The sequence below is a fragment of the Malus sylvestris genome, chromosome 16, assembly GCF_916048215.2.
Source record: "Malus sylvestris chromosome 16, drMalSylv7.2, whole genome shotgun sequence".
Taxonomy (NCBI): Eukaryota; Viridiplantae; Streptophyta; class Magnoliopsida; order Rosales; family Rosaceae; genus Malus; species Malus sylvestris.
The window spans coordinates 29,335,297-29,359,710 of NC_062275.1; the positions used below are offsets into that span (position 1 = coordinate 29,335,297).

At 37.4% G+C, this 24,414-nt stretch overlaps 1 pseudogene; it reads right to left on the bottom strand.

Annotated features, from left to right (window-relative positions):
* Positions 1–9,935: 9,935 nt before the first annotated feature.
* LOC126609268 (beta-amyrin 28-monooxygenase-like) lies at positions 9,936–24,202 on the bottom strand (annotated as a pseudogene).
* Positions 24,203–24,414: the final 212 nt, after the last annotated feature.

Sequence of the window (24,414 nt, forward strand, 5' to 3'; positions counted from 1 at the left end):
TTTGTCATTCGATTAAACTAAATAAAAGTTTAACATAATGAATAATTCTAAAATATTACATCATGTGACTAGCTTTTAGGACATAATAAAACACCTTGGCACAAACCTTATATTCTTGTGTTCTAAAAGCATGCAACAGTTGTTTACTCTAGTGTTGAATCTGATTATTGATTTTTTGCTCATGCATGTGCTAAGACGAAATTGTGGAACAAAAAATCATTCGGAAAATCTTAGAGCTGATACGTGGACTTTCATCTACAACTAACAAGAATGCCCTTCTTAAATTCCATATGTAGTTCAACCTTCTTGAAACCTTCGATGCTGACTATGATTTCTCCAAGCTCCCCTGGCCATGGCATGTAGATAAGATAAGAGAATTAGAGATAAGATTAATAACTAATTCCTATCTTTAAGTTTTCCTTATATATATATTCATTTAAATTATAACACGTGGTGCATTTGCTCATGCTTCAAGACAAGATCTTCATGTGGCCACGTACACGTCTAGATTTGGTTACAAAAGAAGTGATTGCATTGAAAAAATAAGGGCGTATAGTGAACACGAAGATCAAATACAATAACCCATAAATAATAAAGAAAAAACAGTGGCCACTGATGCGAAAATTACTTGACACACAAATTAAACCCTCTTTTTGACAATTGTAGTATAGATGTAAGTAGGGTATCGTTCTAGGCCGAGGATTAGGAGGGATTGCTAATCTATTCTAAATTAATTTAAAAATATTAAACAAGACTCAAGGACACAAAACTAGGCTAAAAACTCTAATAACTCGAAACACACTTAGAATGACTCAACATAATGAAAACAATCAATTTAGACACTAGGAACTGAAATGGACGGAAATTGAATTAAAAGACTAACAACAATGAAAACTAACTAAATAATATAATTTAATAATGAGGGGGTTTGGTTTTGACGAGAAGTAAATTAAACTTAAATAAATTACAGAATTGACAAAAGCATAAAATTAAGGTGAAAGGATAGGTGACGGACTAGCTAGAGGGTTCTTCTCCACGCATGACACATATGCAACCTAAATTGATTTTCAGTTGTTCTTTCAATAAATTGTGAATGACAATGTTCCAAGTTAATTAGGTCCGCTTAAATTAACTCTTAGATTTCCCTAGATTCATTGGATTGAATGGAATACGCATTACAACCAAATTATTCCTCATCAAAGTCCCTAACTATGGAATACGCATGATAGAGACATTCAACAAAGATCATTAAGTTCAACGGAAACCATAAACATTGACTAGGCATTCATAACTATGGAATACACATGTTAATCCAGCCTAGAATTCACTTAACATGATTGTGGATAACAACCTTCACTACTTGTGAATATAAGTTCATAACGATTAGGTGAAATTCACTTATATTCTAGCATCAAATTCATGCATGTAAATTAAGTATGCATTCTTAATCGACATACAAAAATAAGTTATCAATCAAGCAGTTAAGCAAATTAAATCACAACTCAGAAATCACAACTGAAGGTAATCAATTCATATTACAAATATATTCATGGCTTTGAATTAACCTCTAGCCAAAATAAATTTAGTTACACATTATTAAAACAGAAATAAAATATAAGTTTGGAAAGATTTAACCGAAAGAGAGAAGGTAGCTTGCTGCTTCTGTTTTTCTCCTCCCCGAGGTTTCTCTTCTGTCCAGTCAGTACGTGCTCTCCTTCCTCTCCCCGCGTCTCTCCCCTCCTTCAATGGTGGCGGCACAAGGTGGTTATGGTGGTTGAATGGTTGGTTATATGGAGGAATGGATGGGGAAGGTTTAGATATGTAGGGAGAGGCAAGGGAAGGCTTGGAGAATGGTTAATTTCTGGATGAATTGAATGAGGTTGTTGCCATGGTATTTATAGGAAGAGGATGAACTTGTTTAACACAAAATTCTGGTGGAATTGAGTAGGTCAGCATGGCAAAGAGTGGGAATTGTTGGTGGGTTAGGTATTGAGTCATCCATTCACATGTCATGGTGAGTTAAGCATTGCATCATCCACTCACATGTCATGGTGATTTAAGCATTGCATCATCCACTCAAATTTCTGGTGAAAGTGAATCAATGCCCACGGCATTGAAGAATCTCTTGGTTTTGAGTGAAGTTTTGGTCAATCCTTCTAGAAATTTATCCCTTCTTGCAACTTGTATTTGTTTCACCAGATTTTTAGCATGTTCATAGCCTCTTTTGTCTTCAAATTTGTCCATCCTCATGCCTCCATGCTTGCACTATCCAATCTTGGCCCAAAAAATGCTCTAGAATGTTCCAAATTGCTTCTTTTTGCATACTTTGACACTAAAACCTGAAATTGCACGAAAATAACTTTAAACACTATAATTATCATAGTTTAGCTAATTAAAAGCAAGAAAACAAGCTAACTAAGTCGTATAAATATGCTCCTATCAATTTCCCCCACACTTAGCTTTTGCTAGTCCTTGAGCAAAACAAAGAAAACATGAAAAAGTAATAACATGAAAAACATTAGCTTCCCTCTATGTGTCCCTCATAGAATTTCATTCAAGAAAACAAATGATCAAGAACCATAGCTAGCATCAAGGAACTAATCCAAGTTCATCTTCCTTATTCAAATATTAGCAGTAATCTTTGAATCATCCTTGAAGTGTAGTGTGTAAGATAGCCATGCTAATGCAATTTCAAAATTTTTATATTTTTTTTTAAAATCATCATATGCAAACTAGCAACCTTCTCACAGAATATGCACTCAATCACACATGTGTTTAGTTTTAATGTGTTTCGCTGAAAGAATCAAATGTGAAAGTTCTATCATAAGCTTGCATAAAGATCACTTCTCCACGGTCATAATTGCAAAACTTAAATCAAGAGGACTTTTATTGGATGTAATGAGGTTTAGGGAGAGGGTTATTGAAATGAAAGAATAGGTAAACACAAGTTCCAAGCTACATTGCAAGCAATTCTTTTGTTTAGATTTATAAGAACTCAATCTTTCCAGCGATTCTTCTAGCACCTCCAACCACACCCTTAACTGAAACTTGAAAAACTTTTTATTTTCTTTGTATACAATCTTTTTTTTTTTTTTTTTCTTCTCTTTTTTTTTATTTTTTATTTTTTATTTTTTAAATACAAACATGAAATACCCCCACACTTATTCTTTTGCCAAACACCTTCAAAGTACTTCACAAACATTTCTCATAAGACAATCTCACATTGCTCACTAGCTTGCTTGGAAAGGGTAAGGAAAAAATGTTTCAGGTATACGGGTAGACATATCTGGTGATAAGAAATAAAAGGCTCAACATACACGGCTCAAATTGGCAATCTAATGATATCATTTTTCTTTGGGAAACATGGTTATTTGGGCCATAGTGGTAAACCTAATGCCTCTATCATTTCCAAATTCATGCAATCAATGACAAACATTTCGAAAGATCGTTACGCAAGTTCTAGAGATGTATCTCACATAAGTTCATCATACATGAAAGAATAGGAGTGTATGAAAAATGCACACACTTTCAATAGGCTCAAAAACTCACATAGAATATATATGGTCACTAAATTCACATATGAAGCTTTAAGTCATGCTTTAGTTTCACATCAACAAGGCTATGTGCATTTGGTTTTTCAAAGATGATCAAACATGTACAAAACTAACAAGAGAATTAGGAATTTCACAAAACACATGTTAACTAAGTTCTTGATGATCATGGTTCAAATTTGATCCAATTATATCATTGGGTCGGGAAACTAACAAAAATCTAATTCAAAACAATAAGGGAAACAAGACAATATTTTTGGATTTTTAAATTTTCCGATTTTTTTAAAAAAAAAATTTTAATTTTTTTTTAATTTTTAATTTTTAAAGAAAACAAAACTAATTAAGAAAACAAAAAGCAACAACACAGAAACAAATGAAACCAGTTCGTAGTCGAAGGTACAAAAAATTTTAATTTGGTCATTTTTTATACTCTTTACCCCCAAACTTAAACTGGACATTGTCCCCAATGTCAGAAAACACTATAATGCAAATAAAAATAAAATAAATAAATAATAAGAAACAAAATAAAACAATTGGACTGAAAACTTCCCTAATTTGCAGTAAAATCAAGCGATGACCCCCAAGCTAAAATTCTGCAATCAACTTCAAGGGTGGAAATAACCAAAAGTTCCTGCAAAGAAAAGAAATAATTCAGTTAAGTAACACAAGAAAATATAAAAAAATTGCAAACGAAAAATTGAAAATCACGATAAAAGACAATGAATAGAACTAATAAGTGATCATTGGTCGTGCTTGTTGACTTTCCACAGCTTTGATCTCGAACTGGTTTGGAATTCTGAGCGAGAATTGCACAGTCTGCATTCTTCTCTGCTTGTTTCTTCAGCACGGCGGGCAGGAACGAGGTAGAGGTGTTGGTCTGTTTCTTTCTTCAATCTTTCCAAGTGCCCACCTTTTGCTTTCTTTCTCCTTGTCCCTAGTTGAGGATGAATCGGCACGTTGTCTCCACATGCTTCGAGGTATCATCTTCACTTCCCTTATACGTGAGAGAGGAAGCGGAAGCACAAGATGATGAGTACTCGAGAGCAGGTGCTGGCTGGAGAAAGGACATGGAGAAAGCATGATATGAGATACTCTTGCTTTCAACCTTCATGATATGAAATACTTTTGCTTTGGATGGGTTGTTTGCAGAGGTACCCCAAGGAATAAGGAATACAGAGTAACTCGAAAGGTTTCTTTGCGAATACATTCTCTGAGATGAAGAAGCGCTGAGAGGGTGTGCCTTTGCTGTGGAAGGCGAAGGTAGACACTTATAGGACTTTTCTTCACAACCGGAACTATTCTCTCACTCATTGTCGGCAGCCGGTGGATGGATGAATAGTACAAATTACGCGCTTTCTGACAAAGCTGCCCGTAATTTCCGCAAAGCTGCCAGTTGCATGTGACGAGTGACAACACGTCTGGACAAATTGATCTTTTGAAATCCGGGGTTCGGCTCGTGGTTTCTGAGCAAGCCCATTTTTTTAGAAATGAAACGCCTCTTTTGAGAAAAGAATCCGGCTTTTGAGAAAGGAAACTCCTCTTTTGAGAAAAGAATCAAGCGTTTGAGAAAGGAGCCCCGACTCTTCGATTTGCGAGAGGACGCCTCTTCAATTTCTGAGGAGCACCTCTTTGATTTCTTTTTTTTTATAGAGGCGTTAATTTTGTTCCACAACACACTTGAGCTCCCTCCTGTAAACATTCCCTTCTTGCACTTCCGAAATCTTAATCTGTCCGATCTCTTCTTTCTCAACACCTTCAGAAAATGTCTGGCCCTTCCGATCGTCGTTTTGACTTGAACCGTGGTGAAGAGGCAGCCCCGCCTTCACCAGACAACATATGGCGCCCATCTTTCATATCCCCTACTGGTCCTCTTACTGTGGGGGATTCGGTGATGAAAAATGACATGACTGCTGCGGTGGTGGCCCGGAACCTTGTCACCCCCAGAGATAACAGACTGCTCGCTAGACGGTCTGATGAATTGGCGGTTAAGGAGTCTCTGGCTCTTAGCGTGCAGTGTGCAGGTTCTGTGTCCAACATGGCCCAACGCCTATATGCTCGAACCCGTCACGTTGAATCGTTGGTGGCTGAAATACAGAGTCTCAAAGAGGAGATTAGAGGACTCAAGCATGAAAATAAACAATTGCACAAGCTTGCACATAGTTATGCCACAAACATGAAGAGGAAAATTGACCAGCTGCAGGAAAATGATGGTCAGATTTAACTTGATCATCGGAGGTTTGTGGGTTTGTTCCAACCGCATCTGCCTTCGTCTTCAGGGGCGGCACCGCGTAGTGAAGCTCCAACTGATCAACCTCCGATACCTCCTCCTTCTGTGGCCCCGCCGACTGCTGAAGCTGCGCCAACTACTGAAGCACCACCTGACCAATGAATGTTATTAGCTTACACATCATTGTAAAATATTTTTACTTTTATGTTTTTTTTTATTTTTTTTTATTTTTTAATTTTTTTTATGTAAATTAATGTAAAAAGACTTTGTTTAACCTTCCCCTACACTTAAACTAAATAACACAAACTCACATAAATCAACCAAATAACACAACTAACTTAAACAAAACAAAATGAAAATAGTAAAGATAAGGGTGTAAGAATGCAAATCTGATTTGGTTAGCGATTCCAAAGTCTCCCTTCGTTGAATTCTTGGGTTGCCTCCCAAGAAGCGCTTGATTTAACGTCTTTAGCCGGACGAATCTTTCCTTTAAACTCCCCTCGGCTCCAAAGCATGGAATTTATCTTTTAATGGGAGGTGATACTTGAAATGATTCGGCAATGGTTTAAATTCAAGAATGGGTGCCTGAATCATCAAAATCAGAAACATGTTAGTATAAATTAAAATTAAAATTGGAGAAGATGGCTTACTTTCTTTTTCTGACACAAACTCAATGACAAACACCACATCTGTGAACATTTCTGGGACTTTGAACTTGGCCAGGTTTACTATGATGGTTGTGGCTTGTCCCGTGTCATCAAACTCAACTGCTTTGGGCTTGATTGTCTCATGCACAGCCTCTTGGATGTATTCTTGATATGCTTCAATCACTTCATTCTCTTGAATCCCTTTTCTTGGTGTGCAAGGTTCTTTGAACGTTTCAATACCATCGGGAACTTGTTTTGGTGCACCAAGAATTGGGATATCACTTTGCACCTTTGGAAGAGCTTCCACAATGTCTTTTTCACTCTCTTTGATATTTGGAATAAAAAACCTGCAAGGACAAAGGACATTCGGTGGAATAATGTTAGAATGAAGTGAATTTAGAACTTCCTCACCTGAGTTGGATGACATAGGGATTTGAGGAGCTTGCAGCAAGAATTCTTCTAAACTGCCCAGGTCGTCCTCCTCTTCTTCTGCTTGCAGCAGCAATTCATCGATGTTCGGGCTGTGTTTGGATGGTTCTGGGACAGCTTCATCCTTCATGTCACCTTCCAAAGTGATGGCTTCATCGATTTCACTTTCTGCCTTTGAATTTGCAATGTTTGAGTTGGAAAGTTCACTTTGATCTCAAATCTGTGCCATGAATTCCACAATCTGCCCAACTTGCATCTCCAATTCGTCCACTCTTTTGACTCGGTCTTGCATCTCCTGGTTTTGATTTTCTACTCCCTGATTCAAAGAGGTGAGTAACTTATTAAGTGTATCATTATCCAAGGACGTACCTAAATTGAATTGGGTTGATTGTTGTGGTGGCTGTGACGGTTCATATGGCCACTGATAGAACTCTTCCGATGGCGGCAATTGTTCTTCTTTTTGTAAACCCTGCGCCACAGAAATTAGTCCTTCAAGAATTTCATTATAATTCATGGGCATACTTTGATTTGATTGGAATTGTTGTGGGGGATGCTGTGGTGGCTGCATAGGTCTTGAATAGAACTCGTCTTGCTGCCAATATCCACCTTGTTGAAATTGTTGAGGTTCATCCCACATATAATCTGAATTACCTCTCCAATCTGAATTGCAAGTGTTGGAAAACATGTTGCCCCTTGATTGGTTATAGCCTTGATATCCCCAAACATCTTCATTGGCAGAAAATTGAGGACTTTGATATCCTTGCCCATAGGGCACATCAGGTGTAGGGACACTAGGCATTGTGGTCCGTTCGGCATTATGAGTCAATTGAGCAGTGAGCTGTGCCAATTGAGCTTGAATGGTCGCAAGTGCCATGTCTCCCTCCATTTGTACCTAAAATCAAAGAAAGAAAAATAAATCAAATATCAAAAGTAAAATACACAAACACCAATATAAACATAAACAAAAACAAAAATAAAGGGATTAGCAAAGTTGCTAATCCCCGGCAACGGCGCCAAAATTTGATGCGAAAATTACTTGACACACAAATTAAACCCTCTTTTTGACAATTGTAGTATAGATGTAAGTAGGGTATCGTTCTAGGCCGAGGATTAGGAGGGATTGCTAATCTATTATAAATTAATTTAAAAATATTAAACAAGACTCAAGGACACAAAACTAGGCTAAAAACTCTAATAACTCGAAACACACTTAGAATGACTCAACATAATGAAAACAATCAATTTAGGCACTAGGAACTGAAATGGACGGAAATTGAATTAAAAGACTAACAACAATGAAAACTAACTAAATAATATAATTTAATAATGAGGGGGTTTGGTTTTGACGAGAAGTAAATTAAACTTAAATAAATTACAGAATTGACAAAAGCATGAAATTAAGGTGAAAGGATAGGTGACGGACTAGCTAGAGGGTTCTTCTCCACACATGACACATATGCAACCTAAATTGATTTTAAGTTGTTCTTTCAATAAATTGTGAATGACAATGTTCCAAGTTAATTAGGTCCGCTTAAATTAACTCTTAGATTTCCCTAGATTCATTGGATTGAATGGAATACGCATTACAACCAAATTATTCCTCATCAAAGTCCCTAACTATGGAATACGCATGATAGAGACATTCAACAAAGATCATTAAGTTCAACGGAAATCATAAACATTGACTAGGCATTCATAACTATGGAATACGCATGTTAATCCAGCCTAGAATTCACTTAACACGATTGTGGATAACAACCTTCACTACTTGTGAATATAAGTTCATAACGATTAGGTGAAATTCACTTATATTCTAGCATCAAATTCATGCATGTAAATTAAGTATGCATTCTTAATCGACATACAAAAATAAGTTATCAATCAAGCAGTTAAGCAAATTAAATCACAACTCAGAAATCACAACTGAAGGTAATCAATTCATATTACAAATATATTCATGGCTTTGAATTAACCTCTAGCCAAAATAAATTTAGTTATACATTATTAAAACAGAAATAAAATATAAGTTTGGAAAGATTTAACCGAAAGAGAGAAGGTAGCTTGCTGCTTCTGTTTTTCTCCTCCCCGAGGTTTCTCTTATGTCCAGTCAGTACGTGCTCTCCTTCCTCTCCCCGCGTCTCTCCCCTCCTTCAATGGTGGCGGCACAAGGTGGTTATGGTGGTTGAATGGTTGGTTATATGGAGGAATGGATGGGGAAGGTTTAGATATGTAGGGAGAGGCAAGGGAAGGCTTGGAGAATGGTTAATTTCTGGATGAATTGAATGAGGTTGTTGCCATGGTATTTATAGGAAGAGGATGGACTTGTTTAACACAAAATTCTGGTGGAATTGAGTAGGTCAGCATGGCAAAGAGTGGGAATTGTTGGTGGGTTAGGTATTGAGTCATCCATTCACATGTCATGGTGAGTTAAGCATTGCATCATCCACTCACATGTCATGGTGATTTAAGCATTGCATCATCCACTCAAATTTCTGGTGAAAGTGAATCAATGCCCACGGCATTGAAGAATCTCTTGGTTTTGAGTGAAGTTTTGGTCAATCCTTCTAGAAATTTATCCCTTCTTGCAACTTGTATTTGTTTCACCAGATTTTTAGCATGTTCATAGCCTCTTTTGTCTTCAAATTCATCCATCCTCATGCCTCCATGCTTGCACTATCCAATCTTGGCCCAAAAAATGCTCTAGAATGTTCCAAATTGCTTCTTTTTGCATACTTTGACACTAAAACCTGAAATTGCACGAAAATAACTTTAAACACTATAATTATCATAGTTTAGCTAATTAAAAGCAAGAAAACAAGCTAACTAAGTCGTATAAATATGCTCCTATCAGCCACTTAGTATTATGGTATAGTGGTACTCCTCTTCACTTGTAAGTGCGAGGTCTTAGATTCGATTCTCATCAAAAGTAAATTTGAACCACATTATTATGGCTAGACCAGAATCTTAGCCCATTCACTCTCCCCCTTAGTGTAGACAAAATCGTTTATTAAAAAACAAAAAGTACAAATTAAGCCTTATTTGATGGTTTTTTTAGTTTTAAGTATAAGCGTAGCAAGAAAATTAAGGTGCGGCGGTCTTAGGATGAGGAAAAAGGCAAACGGGAAGTTCCTTGGCGGGAATGGGCATTGGGTCAACTACAATCTGCTCGTTGGGAAGAACTTTCTCCCATTTGAACCTCTTCACCAAGTTGTGCATGAACACTAGGATTTCCAATTGGGCGTACTCTTTGTCGGGGCACATCCTAGGACCTCCTCCAAAGGGCACAAACGTGTATGGTGCAGGGCTATTTCCTTTGAACCTTGTAGGTTAGAATTTGAATGGTTCTGGGAAGTAAGCTGCGTTCTTGTTTGTCGAGTTTGTGCTCCAATATAACTGCAATACACCATACAAAATTAAATATTAAATTTCAGTTCAAATCTCACGGATGACACTTGTTGATAAGAAAATTAAAAAAAATATTATACATGCATAACTTCCAGCCCTTTGGAATGGTGAAACCATTGAAGACAAAGTCAGACAGGGCTTCCCTGAAAGTCATTGAAGAGGTGGAGCCAATCTGAGAACTTCTTGAGCTACGTTCCATGAGTATTTCATCTTATGTAGGTCATCCCAGTTCAGCAACTCCCCTGGGGCTTTTGTGCTTAGGATCTCCATTTGCTTTGTTCATTATATTAATTAATTGATATTATCATCGTTAGTAATCAGTGGCAGATAAATTCCAACGAAAACACTAATATTAGTAGTTATTGAAACTAACAAGGGTAAATAGGTAATTACATGAGGCGACTATTAAATTTTCACCTTTTAAGAAATAAACCAATTTAATAATTAATGATCATACATTTCTTAGATACCAATAGATCTAGATAACATTTTTGATATGTGGTAATGATAGATTAATTACGTAATATATTGGTTAATCTATTTAGAGTGTATAGGTTAATCTATTAAAGTATGCTTAGTCAATTATAGATCCCCATGTGCTTGTAGAAAGAGAGAGAATTGTTGTGAAAGAAATGTAGAGAGAGAAGTTGTTGCAGAAAAAAAATGATTCTATTCAATTGTAACAAACTGTGTGTACATCTAGTATAAATAGCTTAACATACTCTAATTATAACAGATTCTAACAATCATAACTTAACAGCTAAGTAAGGTTCTAATTAGGTACATTATTAGCTAGTACTCCTATTGTATCCTTAACACACCCCTTCAAGTTAAAGTTAGGAGCTCTAACTGAAAGCTTGCAAGTTAACTCGGCAAAACGAGCAGATGGCAAAGATTTAGTAAAAAGTCGGCCAGTTGAAGAGGAGAAGCAACATGATGCAAACTGACTTTGCCAACCATGAACCTTTTCTCGGATATAGAGATAATCAATTTCCACGTGTTTGGCCTGAGCATGGAATATAGGATTAAAGGCTAGTGCAATTGCACTTTTGTTGTCACAGAAGATTGCAGGAGTTTGAAGAATGGGGAAGGAAATATCCTTAGGATTTTACAAACCCAACTAAGGGGTGGTTTGGGAGTGAGGTGCTTAAAAAAAAAGCACCCATGAAAAAAAGCTGTGAGGGTTTTAGGTGTTTGGTAAACTAAAAAAAAGGCTTACTTTGGAAGCTGCTGTGAGAATAAGCTGAAATGAAAGGAAAAAGCTGAAGCTGCTATTTGCAGCTTCGGAAAACTGGTTTTTTTTTTCAAAGCACACAGAGCTATAGTGCTCCTTTAATGAAAAGACCCACTATCAGACTACTTTTTTTTTTCCAAAAGAACTTTTACAAAAAAATTTACCAAACACTCTGCTGATTTATTTCACAGCCGCTTATTCTCACAGCACAGTCGCTTATTCTCACAGCAGCTTTTTTTCAAAGCACAACAATACCAAACCAGCCATAAGTTCAGCAGTTGTATTGGCTAGAGACCGATACTCAGCCTCAGTTGAAGACCGTGCAACAATGCATTGTTTCTTTGCACTCCATGATATGAGATTGGGACCAAGAAAAACATAATAACCACTCGTTGATCGTCTATCAACGGGACAACCGGCCCAATCTGCATCAGACCATGCAGTGAGGCATTGAGAACCTTGTGTAAACCATAGACCATCATCAAGAGTCCCTTTCAAATATCAAAGTATCCGTTTGACGGCCTGCAAGTGAATGGTGCGAGGGGAGTGCATGTACTGACATACTTGATTCACAGCAAAGGCCAAATCAGGCTGCGTCTAGGTGAGGTATTGTAAGGCCCCAACAGTTGATCTATAAAATGTGGGATCATGTAGAAGAGTGCCTGAGTGATCTAATTTTGCAGAACCAACAGGAGTGGAGCAAGGCTTGACACCAATCATATCAGTTTTCTTTAATAGATCAAGAGCATATTTGGATTGGTTGAGAAACAACCCTTTAGCATATCTGCGTACTTCAATACCCAGAAAGTAGTGAATATCGCCCAAATCCTTCACAGGAAACATAGTTTGTAACTGAGCAATAATAGGTTGACAGACTGAGCATGAACTACTAGTAATGATTATATCATCAACATATACTAAAATGAAGGTGATGGAAGAATCTTTTTTTATAAACAAACTGGTGTCAGAATATGAAGATGAGAACCCCAATGACAGAATCGCCGTGAGAATGTTTCATACCAAGCCTGAGAAGACTGTTTTAAACCATAAAGATACTTATTGAGCTTGCAGACATGGCGTGATTTGGTTGGATCAACAAATCCCTGTGGCTGGATTATATACACATCCTCCTTGAGGGTACCATGCAGGAAAACATTACTTACATCAAGCTGATGTATAAACCAGTCATATGAAACAACAATTGATAACAAAATATGTATAGTTGTAGGCTTAGCAACCGGACTGAAAGTCTCAGAGAAATCAATTCCCTCTTGCTGATGGAATCCTTTTGCCATTAGATGGGCCTTGTACCGTTCAATGGAGCCATTAGGCTAATGTTTGACTTTAAACACCCATTTGCAACCGACTAAATTTAAGCTTGGATGGAACAGAACTAAATCCCAAATGCCAGTTGACTGTAAGGCTTGAAACTCGTCCTTCATGGCAACCATCCAATTTGGATTCTTTGAAGCTTGCAGAAATGTTGTAGGTGTTGAAGGAAGGCAAGTAAGTGAATCAACATAAACTGGAAGAGAATGTTTTGTGGCTGTGAAGACTTTTGGCTTGTGAATTATAGCCTTAGCTTGAGTAATCATTGGGTGAGAATTAGTAGAGACTGTAGAAGATGTAGGCACAAAAGCATGTGGAATACTTGCAGAATCAGATGATGAAGATGGAGGCACAGTAAGTGCATGTGTTGTAGTGACATGATCCGGGGAGAAATTGCAATGATTGGTGAATAGAGAGGTGCAAGGTGTAGAAGATACTCGATTAGCAGGAACTGGAATAGTCACAGTAATAGGATAAGAGCTTGTAGATGAGGTAGCTAAAGGTGAGTGAGATCTGGAAAATATGCAATGCTTGAAAGGAAACAACTACTCATCAAAACTAACACGCCATGAAATATACACTTTATTAGTTATAGGATGACTGTACCCACAATGATTAAGACTGTAGCCCAGAAAAACACACAACTTGCTATTTGCTTCAAGCTTATTAGCTGAATAAGGTTGCAACCATGGATAACAAGCACATCCAAAAGATTTAAGAGTATGATACCATGAGAAGCTTGGAAAAGTTGTTCCCAATGACTAATAGAAGAGGAATGAAAGGGTAGTTGATTGATAAGATAAATAGCCATTTGCAAAGCCTTAACCTAAAATTTGGTTGCCAATCTACTATGAGAAAGAAGAGTTCGACCCATTTCAAAAACATGTCTATGCTTCCTCTCGGCACACCCATTTTGTTTAGGCGTATGAGGACAACTTAGTTGATGTGTAATGCCTTGTTCATTAAGAAAATTCTGAAAGTTCTTGCTTAAAAACTCACCCCCTGAATCTGACCGTAGGCATTGTATCTTACAAGCAAAAAATGTTTGAACTTTAAGAGCAAAAGTCTTGAAAACTAAGTAGACATCATATTTATAAGCCATAGGATATAACCAGCTGTATTTTGTATAGTCATCTACCAAAATGAGGTAGTATTTGTAGCCAGTATAAGAAGCAATGGCAGAAGGGCCCCAAACATCAGTGTGCAGTAAATGAAAAGGCCTAATGGAGTTACAAGGCAAAACAGAAAAAGGTAGCTTAGAAACCTTCCCCAATTTACATTCAGTACAAACATATCCTTGAGTTACAGGACCAATGACAGGTAGCTGGTTTTTATTCACAATAATATGTAAGACTAGACTCGATGGGTGTCCTAGTCTTTGATGCCATAGATGAATATCTGTTTTATTGATCATCAATGCCCGAGGAGAAAGTGCAACTTCAGATGTGCCATTGGATGCATCCCAATGGAAAGGGTATAAACCATCTTCACAGGGGCCCTGGAAGAGCATCCTCCCAGTTCTTAGATCCTTAATATAGAACCCAAATGGATCACATATCAGAGATTCCCAATTATCATAGACAAACTTGTAAACCGATACCAGGTTATGTGATGCTTTGGGAACTAATAGCATATCATTAAGCGTAAATGTAGCATTTGTAGTACGAATTAAAGCAGACCCAGTATGAGAAATGCATAATCCTTTACCATTACCGACAAAGAGTTGATCACTGCCAGTGTATGAGATGGCAGAATTGAGAGAAGATGGATTAGGTGTCACATGGTGAGATGCACCACTGTCAGTTAACCAATAGCTCGGTAGACGGGAGGTAGTAGCTGTCATACTAATGGGAAGGCTAACATTGGATCTTTGAGAGGCAAATTAAGAAAGTTTCTCACAATAGAGAGCTTCATGGCCATATTTGAGACACAATTGGCACCGAAGGGATTTACCAGAGCTGTAATTGGCGGAGTTATGACTAGAAAATGTTGATCTAGAAGCAGGAACAGGACCAAGAATACCTCCTGAGTTGTTATAGTTGTTACGATTACCTCCAAAGTTCCAAGTTTGATTGAACCAAGTCCGATTATGAAAACTACCACGATTATTACCTTTATAGGTGTTTGAACCAGAAGAACCTTGTTGAGCTGTATAGGCATGAAAAAGTGTAGAGGAAGACGAGGAAGGACATTCTTGAGACATTTAGGAAGGTACAAGTCAATATCCCGCTCTTGGATGCAATCAAACAAATCCCGAAGTACGCTAAGTTTTTGAAAAAGCTTTGTACAACAAGGAAACAGATTCGGGAGAAAGAGGTGGTACATGTGTATGAGAATGTCTCTGCAATGCTGCAAAGAAAGATGCCAGCTAAATGCAAAGATCCAAGTAGTTTCACTATCCCTTGTGTAATTGGTAATATAAGGTTTGAACATGCTATGCTAGATTTAGGTGCATCAATTAATGTCATGCCATATTCTGTTTATGCATCTATGAATCTAGGAGAGCTTAAAATGATGGTGTTATTATTCAATTAGCTAATCGATCTAATGCATACCCGAAAGAAGTTTTGGAAGATGTTTTGGTGCAGGTAGACCACTTGATTTTTCCTGCAGATTTCTATGTGCTTGACATGGAGGATTCAGCCCACTCTTCACCATCGTCTATCTTATTTGGATGACCGTTCATAAAAACAGCCTAAACCAAGATTGATGTGGCCAAATGAGCGTTAACAATGACGTTTGGTGGTGATATGATTAACTTTAAAATTCCTTAATCTATTGAGAATCCTAATGATGTTCGTTCTTGTTTTTCCATTGATGTAATTGAAAATATGGGACATGAAAGTTCAACACCAATCGAGAATGATGTATCAAGAACCACCAACGAAGAGGGAATTGGAATGGAGCATAAAGAAAACGCCACAACCCTCAAATTGCACAATCTAGCCGAGAGCACCATTTGTGCATCTGTTGACAGTGTTGCCACTTCATTGCAGCATATTGGTGAGCCATCTAGTCCAATTCCAATTCCCATATCAAATAATATGTTGTTACCTTCTTTGGTGCAGGTCCCCAATCGAATCCACGATGGTGGGAGCATTTACATTGACTTTAGAAAGCTAAATGCCACAATCAGGAAGGATCACTATCCCCTTCCATTCATAGAGCCAAATCAGGGGAATTTCGAGGAGCACGTGGGGGAGGAAATACCCCTCCATGCCGTGGGGTCCAATCCAGCTTAAGATGAGCTTTCGTCTGGCTGGAAGACGTTAAAGCAAGCGCTTCTTGGGTGGCAACCCATGCATTCCACTAGGGAACGTTGGAATTTTCACTCCAAAACCAAATTTGGGTTCCTAAACCCTTCTCTTTACTGCATTTATTTTGCCATGTATGTTTGTTGTTTGTTTGCTTATGTGTGAGTCTTTGTTTGAAACATTGAGGACAATGTTTGGTTTAAGTGTGGGGGGGGGGTAAACAAGTTGTTTTTACATGATTTTCGTGGGATTTTACCACCTATCACTTCTAATGTTGTTTCTTACTGTTTTAAGTGTTTTTAGTGTATTTTGAACTGTTTTAGTGTGTTTTGAAAGAAAAATACGAAAATTTGAAAAATAAATAAAAAAGTTTTGAAAAACAAACAAAAAAGAGTCGTTTGTGTGTGTTTGTGTCTTAGGGTACCTTTCAACATAAAAATGAGGATTTGGTTTTTAATTGCATGACTGTTAAAGAGAGTTACAAACATGGATGGAAGTTTTGATTTGCTCTTGGTTAATACTTGGTTGTAGTTGACGTTTATGAATTCACATGTAATCACAAAGGAAAAAAAATTAGTTTTTGTAACATGCTTGAAGGAAGAAACTCAAACTAATGCTACAACCCTGAGAGACTTGAGCCTAAACTTTGTTTGGAGAGTTATAAATCTGTGATGTTTTTGTTTTCTAAAGTCGTTGCATGATCTCATTACTTCTTGGCTTGGTTGCTACTTAGAATGCGTTTTTCATCATTTTAAGTTTCAAATACTAGAACTCATACCTGTTTCATTCAAAGCTTAAAATTGAGTGCATAACATATAACAAGATGAAGTTGTTTAGTAGTTACCACCAGTGCCAAAAAGCCTTCATCCCATGCATTTGTTTTGTAGGTTTAACCCCTTTGGTTTAGCCTATTTTCTTTGTTAGCCACATTATCCCTACCTAGCCTAGAATAAGACTATCCATACCCTTGTTCTTAAAGTGTAGTTGGAGCATAACTTAGAAGGAATTCCTTTTGATGAACATTATGCAAAAAAACAAGTGTGGGGGAAGGGTTTTCAAAGTGTGTTTTGTGTACCAAAGTGAAAAGGCACAAGTTTGAAAGAAGAAGAAAAAAATAATATATGTAAAAAAACGTGGAAAAAGAAAAAAAATGTGTAGAAAAGAAAGAAAAGAGTTGAAAATAAGTGAGAATTAACTCACAAGTGTTGATTATTGAAGAAAGGGACCAAAAGTTTGAATTCGGCCCTAAGTGTTTTGTGAATCTTCCCTTTGTGTTTAAAGTGGATTTTGCAGTCATAAGTTATTCTAAGTGTTAATTTCATTACTTTGCTTACTATTGCTTTAAGAACCTTTTGTTTATCCTTAACCTTTCTTTGTTAGCCAATACCCTTAGCCCCGTTACAACCCTTTGACTTGTATCTTGGGTGTTATGTGTTTCAATCTGTGTAGTTTGAAATTGGTATGAGCATATAGAATCCCTGGTTCTCGCTTCTAAGTAGTAGCATTCCGTTCATGAGATCATATATACATACATGCATTAATAATTCCAGAAATTGCCTTCTTTGTTTAAAACATATGTGAGTACTAGTCTACATGTTTACATTAATCTTCTCACATATACCTAGTATAGGGGTGTATTCAAAAATTCTGTGTGAAAATAGAGTGTATATCCGGTGAGGAATTGAGGGAATTCTCTAAGGCATGTTACTACATTCAAAATGTCATTTTAATTGATTAAATGAGAGCTAGTAAGTGGTGACTATGATTAAGTTTGTACTTGAGGGTAAGGATTGCTAAAATCTATATGAGTGGTGATCTTTGGCATGTCATGTTTCATTGGAAATCCTTGAGGCAAATGTTGGAAGGTCTAGGTTATGTTTTGTTTGTTTTGTTTTGCTCGAGGACTAGCAAAAGCTAAGTGTGGGGGAATTTGATAGGAGCATATTTATGCGACTTAGTTAGCTTGTTTTCTTGCATTTATGTTGTTAGTTCATAGTTATTTTAGTATTTTAAGCTATTTTCATGTGTTTGTAGGTCCAAAGGGCTAAAGTAGCAAGAAAGTACATTTTGGAGCTTTTTGGAGCAGTTTTAGGCTTGGAATGAATATCACATGCATGGAGCAAGGTGGATGGACGAATTTGAAGATCAAAAGAGGCTAGGATTATGCTGAAGTTATGAAGAAATTAATTCAAGAAAAGGAAGTAAAGGATGCAAGCAAGAAAGAAGGAATGTTAGCCAAGTTACCTTATTTTGTCCTAAACTTTCCTAATCCTAATTCGCTTATGTTCCAGCTGCAAAGGGGTGTCCTAAATACTTTAGGACACTTAATTACATGTTTCTAGAAGACCTAGTCCTTGCCACAAAGGGTGCCGCACCTATCCCTTAATTTTTCTTTCCTTGCCGCACAAGGAAGGACATTCCCTTTCCCTTTCCTTTCTTCCCTTGCCGTGTAGTCTCTTCTCCCTTTCTCTCTAGGGTTTGCCGCACCTCCCTTTCCCTTTTCTCTTGGATTATGTTTTGACTTAGCCCTTTTCTTTGTGGATTTAGAGTTATAAATCCTAAAACAATAATAAAAACTTACTTAGCCTTTTTTCTTTATTTCTGCCGCACCTAAGCCTTTATTCCCTAGGGTTTTTACATACTCTGCTATATATATTACCCTCTACCGTAGCCTTCCAATCATCCATTCACTACCATTCACACTTTCAACCATTCTTCCATACAAATCACCACTCAAACCTTCACCCAACCTTTGTGCCGCAACAATGAGAAGAAGGAGAACCCTTGGAGTGCTTGCTATTCAAGTTTGGATTGCTGGATCATTCATAGGTGTAATCTATCTTTTGATTTCAATGTTTAAGTTTGTTTATCTTTGTTTTGTGAACATGAGGAGCTAAACTCCTTTTACCTAGGGGGAATTTCGAAACCATGAACATATTTGCATTATGAATTGACTAATTCCAGTTGTGATTTCATAAAGTGTGAATGCAATTTGCTTAACTGTTTTATTCAAAACTTATTCTTGTATGTTGATTAAGGAGGCCTACTTAGTTTGCATGCTTGAATCTGATGCTAGAATATAAAGGAGTTTCACATAATCGTTACAAACTTATATTCACAAGTAGTGAAGGTCGCTGGTCATGATCGCGTTAAGTTAAATTCCTAGCATGAGTATCATGATGTCATAGTTACGAATGCTTTGTCAATGCTTATGATTTTCATAGAGCTTAATGATCTTTGATTTTATTTCTATTATGATGTGCATGTAGGGGACTATTGAAGAATAATTTGGGTTGATGATGCGTATCCCATCCAATTCAATGATTTAAGGAAAATCTGAGGGTTAATTAGTAATGGCAAGGTTAATCTGGGGCATTGTCATTCATGGTTTATCAAAAAGTGCAACTGGAGATCGATTTGTATGCAAGTGTGTCATGTGTGGAGAAGGAACCTTTAGCTAGCCCATCATCCATTTAATTCACCAAATTCGTCCAACTTTGTTTAAGTCTTTAATTCACTTGTTTTCACTTTAATTTCGTCCAAAACCCAATCCCCTTTACTTTAGAGTGTTAAACTAGTTAGAATCTGTCCAACTTTGTGTCTTTTATTGTTTTGAGTCAAATTAAAGTAAAATTCGTCCAAATAACTCCCTAGAGTCTGTTTTGAGTCATTCTAGTTAGTTTTGAGTTTTACAGTTTGTTTTGAGTTCTTTGAGTCTAAAGTGTTTTTAGCCTAGTTTTGTGTTGTTAAGTCAGTTTAGAGTAGATTAGCAATCACTCCTAATCCCCGGCCTAGAACAATCCCTACTTGCATATATACTACAATTGTCAATAAGAGGGTTTAATTTGTGTGCTAGTTAATTTTCACATCAGTATCCTTAACAGTGCTAACAACAAAATACTGTATCAGAAAATATATAACACAAAGGCTGGTCATTGTGAATGTACAATATTTAGTGTAGGGTTTTTTCCGCTAAATCTCAATTTTAACCGGCATGCCTTAATAATTATTAATTTATTAGGTAAAAAATATCTTCATTACCCCAGAAAGAAAGAAAAAAAATACCTAATTAGATAGGGTTAGGGGGTTAATTAATAATTACCTTTTTAGACTTCATCATAAATGTGAGGAAGGAGAATTTTTTTCATGGTCCAGGTTCATTAGCTGATCTAGAGTTCCACCCATAATGACTTGCCACCTGTAAACATTTTTACAGAACATGCCGTTTAAGAATTAAAAAATAAAACATATTGGGGTTTGGGCCCCACTAGTCTCTTCTTCCTCTCTCCTTTATTCGAGAAAGGCCTTTTCATCACTACAGCATCGGCCTTCTCTCTTCCCTCTCCATCGCCTTCTCTATGCACATCGGCAACCAAGCAATCTCTGACCAAAGCGTTGATAGGAGCAAATTTATGCGACTTAATTGGCTTGTTCTCGTGTTTTTACGTTGTGTTTCTTTAGTTATTTAAGTGTTTAAAGTCACTTTTGTGTGTTTTCAGATTCTAAGGCCAAAGTGTGTAAAATGATGTAATTTGGAGCCTTTTGGAGCAAAAGGAATGGATGAATTGAAGACTTGAAGAAATTAGGTTTCCTAATCAATGAAGGATTCCTAATCAACGAAAGATTCCTAATTAACGAAGGATTCCTAATTGAAGATGGATTCCTAATCACATGAGGATTCCTAATTAACGAAGGATTCCTAATTGAAGATGGATTCCTAATCACATGAGGATTCCTAATTAACGAAGGATTCCAACTCCAACAAGGATTCCTACTTGAAGTAGGAAAGTTAAGCCAAGGTTTCCTATTTTGGTTTGACCTTTCCTAATTCTAAAAGTCCTTATGTCCAGCCACTTTGAAGAATTCATATGCATTTGAGGACACAAAACAAAGGCCCTAGAACCCTTAGGGACCCTTGCCGCACACACCTTGCCCATTCCTCTTCCTTGCCGTGCAAGGGAGAGGGTTGTTTCCTGATTCCTTGCATTTAAACACATTCCTTTTATGTTTTAATCCCTAGCCGCACCTTTTAGCTTTTTTCCTTTAAATTTCTGATTTGATTTCCTAATTCTAGAAGCTTTAGACTTAATTTCTGTTTACCTATTTAACCTAGGGTTTTATTTCCTGAATCCCTTTAAATATACTTCCTTTTTGCAGCCACAATTCATTCATTCACTCCCATTCACGCCAGAAATCATTGACCTATCCTTGCCGCACCCATCCTTCACCATTCTCCATAGTTTCTGACCCCAAACACTCCTAGCCGCACCATACATCCATCCTAAACACCATTCCACCCTTCTACACCATCCATAACCCCCAAAACTCACCACCAACCCTTGTGCCGCAGCAAAGAGGAAGGAAGAAAGGCCTTGGATGTGCTTGTCATTCGATTGAGGATTGTTGGAACGTTTTAGGTGTGATCTTTCTTTTGTTTTCAATGTTTCAATTCAATAATCTTTGTATTGTGAGTATGAGGAACTAAACCCCTCTTAGTTAGGGGGTGATTCGAAACCATGTACTTACTTGCAATATGATTTGATTACATCCAGTTGTGATTCATAAGTTGTGAATTCAATTTACTTATCCGTTCGTATAAAAACTGATTTGTGTATGTTGGTTGAGAGTGCACGCTTAATTTTCATGCATGAATTTGACGCTAGAATATAAAGGAGTTTCACCTAATCGTTATGAACTTATATTCACAAGTAGTGAAGGTTGCTAGTCACAATCGCTTTAAGTAAATTCTTGGCATAAGTTTCATGCAATTCATAGTAACGAGTGCCTCGTCAATGCTTATGTTTTTCATAGAACTTAATGATTCTTGCTTGTATCTTTATTATGCAATTCATGTAGGGAACTTGTAGGGAATGTTTTGGGTTGTCGTATGCAATCATCCAACTCAATAACTTGTGGAAAAACTGAGGGTTAATTAGTGCAATTCACGGTTAATCTGGGGTGTTGAGTATTCATAGCTTATCGAAAAGCAACTGGAAATCGTCTTGTATGCAAGTGTGACATGTGTGGAGAAGAACCTCCTAGCTAGCCTTCCATCCATAAGTTTCATTCAAATTCGTTCTACAATCTGTTTTAATTACAAAGTTTTGTCTAGTTTTCAATTTCGTCAAAACCAAATCCCCCTTTATTTTAAAGTGTTAGATTAGTTAGAAATCCATTTAGTTTGTGTGTTTTTAAGTGTTTTGATTCAAGTTGTAACCCAATTTCGTCGAAATCTATGTTTGTGTTCAAAACTGCCCAGAAAGTGTTTTTAAGGCAGTTTTGAGTGTTTGTTTGCTGTTTTGAGTCTTTTGGTTTGTTTTAGTGTTTCAAAATTGAGTTTTACATTCTTTGAGTCTAGTTTAGTGTTTTAAACTTTGTTTTTACGTTTCTAAGACAGTTTTCAAGTGTTTAGCAATCCCTCCTAATCCCCGGTCCAGAACGATCCCTACTTACATACTTTACTACAATTGATAAAAAGAGGGTTTAATTTGTGTATTTAGTTATTTTACGCATCAAGCGTCATCACCACCTGCATCCGAACGACCGCTGCTGCCATCACCAAGGTCACCCACTCGATGTTGATGCTTTCCACCCAACAGCCACATCATGCCCACCACTATGAACACCCACATAAAACTACAGTCTTTACCACTGAACTAAGATATGAATTTGATACCATCTTCTTCTTCTATAGTCTTTCCCAACTGAAAGATGATTTTAAAAAAGTTAGCATAATTTTTGAAATTAATTGTTGATTTATAATTTTGAATAATGTAAATGCAAAAATCTAGAATGGTTTCGTCAGAGATTGCTTGGTTGCCAGGATGCATGGAGACGGCAAAGGGAGAGGAAGAGAGAAGGCTAGCCATTGTTCAATTCATAAAAAGCCTATTAGTTTCCCGAACAAGGGAAATAGGAAGGAGTGGGTCCAAACACCAATATCTTTTTTTTTATTTATTTAATTTTTTTATATCCTTAAACAATGGGTTGGTTTTAAAATGTGTATATGTGTCAATTCAAGGTTTGGTGGAACTCCAGTTAGCTAATGAGCCCAGAACTTGGAAAAATTTCTCGTGAGGAAGGTCGGTAAGATACTTGACAACAAAAGTGCAAGTAGTGTTGGCGGTGTCATGGCCACCGATCAGCTGCCCCAAAATCTTATTGGCGATATTGTGTTCCTTCAAGTGACTAATGTGCTCGTCGCACAATATCAACATGTGAGACAATATGTCTTGCGTCGGCAACGATTTGCCCTCCGCCAAGTCTATCATCCTCTAACATCATCTTTGTCAGCTCCTCCCTAATGAAGTTGGACCCCTTGTTTGCTTTGTGAAACAGAGTCCCCGGGAAATCTAGAGGCATCGATATGATTCCCGAGGCCAAAACTGTGAACGGATCGCCTAGCTTGGTGATCTCAACCGAGTCCTCCAGGCGCACAAATAACCGTGGAACAAGCCAAAAGGTCTAGCTGTTTGTTCAAACATATAGATATAACATATCCATATGTGATCAGAAATTTATATATAGTGGTACATTACGTATGTTAACATAAGTCGCTTTTCTAATAATAAAATAGTAGACGGGAACTTAACTCTTGGCGAGGGTAAAACTTCAACTTCCTTCTTCTTTTCCCAGCCGTCAGCAATGTGGCGTTGGGCGACGGTATCCATGATGCTGATGCATCGCTGGAGAGCTTGGGCAAAACTTCAACTTCCTTCTTCTTTTCTCATCTTCTTGGCCTCTTCCTCGGCGGAAGTCTCCGTAAAAGAAGGGAAGAGCTTGTTCACGAAGCTAGGCCACCATCCAGCGACGAGCTTGTTCTCATTGGAGAACAAAAACTTGTTGCAGGCTGCACCACAGAAGATGACGGCTTTCTAGCCGATAAATGAGGTCTTGAACACTTCGGAAGAGTATTTGGTCATGATGTCGAAGATGAACTTCCTCGGGTGACCTTTCCATCCTGTGGCTAGGAACTAGTAGGTCTCGTCGATCACTGAGTAGCCAACTTTGCCAGGCGATAGGTTGGTGCCGACGAATTGCGCTTTGTGCGAGTAAAAGAGCATGGAGAGAGAAAGAGTGAAACATGAGACAAACGCCAAGAGGAAGTTCAGATAGAGGTGCTCCATTTTGTTATTGTTTAAGAAGTGAGGAACCTACCTTGAGTTTGTTTTGTTTGATGGAGTTGGATGTGTTGTGGCCCGTTTATAAAGGCAGATTTCTTGTAATGTGGGAATTGGGTGGAGAAAGAGAGAGAAAGGGAGAGTGTGTGTGTGTGCGTGCGTGTGTGTATGGGAGTGGCTATATCAAAGTCAAATTAAGCTGGCTCTTACATATTGAA